General features: G+C 30.9%; 1 pseudogene; it reads right to left on the reverse strand.

The window, feature by feature from the left end:
• Nucleotides 1-3,763, reverse strand: part of LOC105289674 — a 5,488-nt pseudogene extending 1,725 nt beyond the window's left edge.
• Between the last annotated feature and the right edge of the window lie 1,533 nt (nucleotides 3,764-5,296).

Consider the following 5,296-nt stretch of genomic DNA (forward strand, 5'->3'; position numbering starts at 1 on the left):
ATACATATCACATTTCTGTATATATCATACTTTGTGATATATGATATATACATGTATCATATTTATCATATATATTTTGTGATATGTCTATCTAGCTATACCATATTTTCCTGACACATTCATCCGTTGACACTTAGGTTATTTCCATTCCATCACTATTGTGAATAGCAAAGACTGTCTATCAAGTAAATTTTCATGAAATTTACCTTGACTCTGTCTCACAGGAAATATTCTAGAGAGTATAAGTAACATATCAGAATTGTCTAATCGAAATCAAGGTAATTGGAGTATTTATATCTCTGACCTCCTGGAAAGGGATGCCCCTGGTGGATGTAATTTCCACAGTTGTAGCTCTACTTGCATCCACACAAAGTGAGCTCTGAAACCTCGAAGGCAATCCTCTGATGGGGTTGCAGAAAGTGTCATCATATTGAGAGTCAATGTGAATTAAAAAAATAAGGAGAATCAATTACATATGAAAGGAAAACTGGCCAAAATGACTTTTTTTCAATTTATTTAGGTGTTTTCAAATTTCTTTTCATAACGTATTTTGTCTATGTACAGTTTATTCCCTTGTTGTGAGGTTAGATTTATTCTTTTGTGTTTGATGTTTTCTGGTGTATTTAAAATAGTACCTATTTTTTAAAACATTTTGTTGTCTTTTTTAAAATAAACTATACATATAAAATTAATTTTTACATATTTATCTTTCTTTCATCAAATCTGATCAATTCAGCTATTAATTAAAACAAATTACCTGTATATTATTTGAATTCCTAGATAACTTATCTGCATCCCGGAACAAAGCTAAAATAGAAAAAGAAAATCTAGGAAACTGCAATAGGAAAAATACTATGCTAAATTACTATGATTTAAAAATAAGTCTTACACCTTTCTCCTTCTACTTAGTTTTTATTCCACACTACCTCTTAGGTAATCAAATTGTTGTACACAGCCCCATCTGCTTTCACCAACTGGATATCTAATGTTTTTTTCATGCCTCTGACTTTCTGTCCCCCAGCCTCATGGTTAGCATTAAAATGTATCACTTTAAGGACATATTATATGAGATAATATTCATGAGTATTCATGAGTTATCCTTTCAGAAATTGCCTGTAAAGTCACTATCTTAATCTTACAATACAGTCATGAACTTCTTAATAATTGGGATACATTCTGAGAAATGCATCCTTTGGGAACTTACAGAGTGTATTTACAAAAAACTTGATCAGTATAACCTGCTACTATAATTGTATGTCCTATATGTATATATGACCGGAAGCACAGTAGGTTAAAACCAGCATCACCACAAACAGCTGAATAATTGTAGTGTAAGCTCAGACAGTTGGCTTTTCTTTTTGTAATGTCTGATTTAAGATTTCATTGTCAAGGCATCCACTTTAAACAGATACAGACTAGATAAAGAGCCATGCTTCTTCCTCCCACTGAGGCTCCTTTGTTTTAGAAATTCTCGTTGATTTTATTTTATTTTAAATTTGCTTAATTATGTTTTAAATTTATCAGTAAAGAGCTAGTCCAAGAAACGCTAGGCTCCACCCTCAGCCATAATAAACCCAGAACATGCATTTGCTCTACCTGTGTGCTCCCAGGCATGCCTCATGAGCTCCAAGGCCTGTAAATAATAAGCTCTCTTTTCTTCAAAGTTTCCTAATGGTTGTTGCTGAATGATGTCTACCACAGGGTAGATTCACCAGGGCCTAGGTGAGCACTCCTCAGACATTTTTAGCCCATGTTATCAATTGGCTGAGATAGTCATAAAACATAAAGTGTTGCACTGTGATGTTACTACAGCTACTATGTGACTAGGCAATAGGAAATTTTCAGCTCCATTGTAATCTTATGAGAGCACCGTCATATGCAGTCATCATATGACTATAGTGGGAATTTCTGTTTCTGGGGTGAAAGATGGGAAAAATTTGGTTGAGGGGATTTTTTGAGTTTTTTCTGATTGTCTTTCTTAAACACTAATTTTTCTTCTTTTGCTCTCAGCTAAAATAGACAAAAAGTTTGTATTTTAGTTTGTATGTTATATCAAAAAGAACATTCTTCTGACTGAACTTTGGCATAGAAGTTGCTGTCAGTCAACTGTATTGAGGAGTTTTGAACATCTTTCACTGATGTCAAGAGTTTAGAACATGAAAAATATCTGAAACCATGCGAGCTTACACTTATAGAATTTGAAAAATAGTTCTTTTCAGTTAGTATCTATGAATGAGTATTATTTAATACATAATCATAAGCACATTTTTTGATATCCTCAGGATGTAGACAAAAAGCAAAACGGTAAATGCTGGTAAGGTTCAAGTCTGCTGTCATTTCTAATTATCTGGTCTTTTGATTGATCTTTAAATTTTCCCACTTTGCCTTTAGTATCTTAACAGTAGCTTGACATTTCTTGATAAGAAAATTTGTAAGATATAAATGGTTTACTAAATTTTATTGTTCATTAGATATGCTTTTACAATAAAATGAAAGAATAATTTTTTCATAAGTTATTCTAACAATTGACATTTATGGCAATATCTTTATGGATTCAAAAGGGAATTTGCTATAGTCTTATAAGTCTAAGAAGTCAAGAATAAAAACTTAAATTTTACATTTATTATGCTATTATGTTTTTATTGACATTCAAAAGAAAGAATGTATCAAATATCTTAGAGTAGTGTACTTTTTCATTGTATGCAACTGGAGCTGCAGATTACTTTTTATAATGGGTCTTAAAGTTATCGTAATATAAATTAATTTCTTTTGGCACTATGACAAGAGAAAAAATATCTTGTTTAGAAAGATAATGTAGTAGTCCTTGAGTGTATAAAAAATCTAGAGTCTAAAAAAGAGGATGGTACAACAGAGAAAAGTTTAAATTTCTTTGGAATTAAAAGGACGACACACAGAGAGAAGGATAGAAGAAAACTCAACAGATGACAAGAGGATGAGGTTGTATTTTGTGTGATAAGAACAGGAAGTAAAAAATTCACAGTGGTAAGATGGCTAAATTAACTAGAGAGGGGGGCTTATAATTCACACTTAAATTGCTAGATTTCCTGTGGTGTACTTATCCCGCTACACCTTCAGTGAAGTCTGCTATTTGCACAGAGACTGAGAGTGTGTGTATGAGTGTGGATGTATGTTAGCTTATATATGTATGTGGAAATATCTGTGTATGTACTAAATGAATAGATTACATAATTCCTTTGCTTATGCCTACTGAGAAGAAAAAAAGATGATTAAATACACTGAAGTAAATTAAAAGAAGCATAAACCTGAAAGTCACCAATGAGCTTGGAAGTCACCAAGTAGCATAGAATCTTAAATTTTGCAGAGATCTTAGGATGCTACATGAATATTCACAAGCAAGAAAATGGATGCTTCAGCCAACTTTTTTAAGATCTGAATGGAAATAGTGACCATAGCTGACATAAACATGTTTGACTAACCCCTTTAGCAACTTGTTTTGTTTTTCTCTTCATAGTTTATTGATGCCGAATCTTTAAAACTATCAATGGAAATTTAGACATGCAAGTAAATGATAATAGGTTTCTATAGGAAAATAAAATTGTCTATTAAACAACTTCATCTGACTGTCCTGTGAAGTGATACTCTAGACCCTTGTAGGTGCAAAGTTTATCTACATGCTATAACAAAGAAACTCAATACCTCAGTTATTAATGCAAAAAGTTTACTTCTTACTTACATATGGTCCCATCACTGTGTATGTGATGGATATGGTGGTGGTGATCATGGTGGTGTACTGTTTCACTTGTTTATTCAAAATCTTGAGATTATGAAGGCTTTGCCAATTTTAAGCATTTGACTCCAAAAATAATCAATGTCCATTCAGCAGGAGTAGGAAGAATTGAATCATTAGTGAAAGTTTGTTATCATCTAGACTTATCAAATATCAACCTCTTATCACATAGATGATTTGCAAATATTTTTTTCCATTACGTAGGTTGCCTTTTCATTTTGTTGATGATTTCCTTTACTATATAAAAACATTTTAGTTTGAAATAGTTCCACTTGTTTATTTTTGCTTATGTCACCTTTGCTTTTGGTCTCAACTTCAAAAAAACATCACCAACACTAATGTCAAAGAGCTTTCTGAGTGTTTTTTCCTAGGAATTTTAAGTTTTCAGGTTTTATGTTTGAATCTTTAATACATTTTGAGTTAATTTTTGTGTATGGTATAAGATATTGATTTTATGTCCACCAAAATGTAGGTTAGTGAAATGGATTTAAGAAATTGAGACATCATAACTTATATGGAAGTTTTATTAACAATAGACCATTTTATAAACACCATGTACTTCATATATTTCTCCCAAATCTTGTTAATCTTTATGCTTTCCAGATTAAGTACCAATCTCTGTAGGTCACAATTTGTCATAAATTAGTCTGAAAGGTATCTTTTCAACATATACGTAATTAGTAGATTTATAATGAATGAGGTAAGCATTAATGGCATATATTGATTGTACAATATACAGTTAAAAGAAATATCGGTATATTTAGGATTGTAGAAACCGATATTTCCAGAATGTTAGTAGCTGAGAGAAGTTAGATGTAACAAAAGAAAGAAAACAAATTTATCTTTTTTGTTGTGTTTATGGTTATGATATTATTATTATATGAGAATAATATTTAAAAAATCTGTTTAGTATTCTTTCTATTGTCTTATTAAAAGTTTTTTAAAAACCTTATATCTGCGTGTCAGTGGAGGATACATAGTATATCTGTATGGTGATGCTACTGATATTTTAACAGTCTAAAATTTAAATATTTGAATGAATGTTTCTTCTAAATATGCATTCAAATGATGTTGCTATTTCTAGAAACGTATTCTTTGAATTGCCTTTCAAATTTCTTACTCATTCTTCGAACATCCTAAATGGTGATAAATAATTATGCCTTGAGAGTAGATTTTAAATTAGGTAAAAACAGATGTCATTTTAAACATAGAGAATAAGATGGGTTACCAAATCGGACAGTACAATTTGTGGTCAAAAAATAAAATGTGAATATATAGTTTTGAAACTGTTTTTTTCATTTGCTTTATAAATCTATTCTCAAAGTAGATATTATAAAGAGGGTTTCCATATATGGCAACGTAACCAAAGTAAAATACTTGGCCTCTTAAGGCAGTCATTTCAAAGGACAAAACTCATTGGTTGTGTTTGAAATTCAAATGTTCTCATTTAGAACCAGAATAGATACCTTACACAAATAAGAATATAACTTTTATTTTTCTTTAACAAGTGCCTTTTTTTTAGACTTA

Source organism: Pteropus vampyrus, unplaced genomic scaffold (genome assembly GCF_000151845.1).
Source record: "Pteropus vampyrus isolate Shadow unplaced genomic scaffold, Pvam_2.0 Scaffold26, whole genome shotgun sequence".
Classification (NCBI taxonomy): Eukaryota; Metazoa; Chordata; class Mammalia; order Chiroptera; family Pteropodidae; genus Pteropus; species Pteropus vampyrus.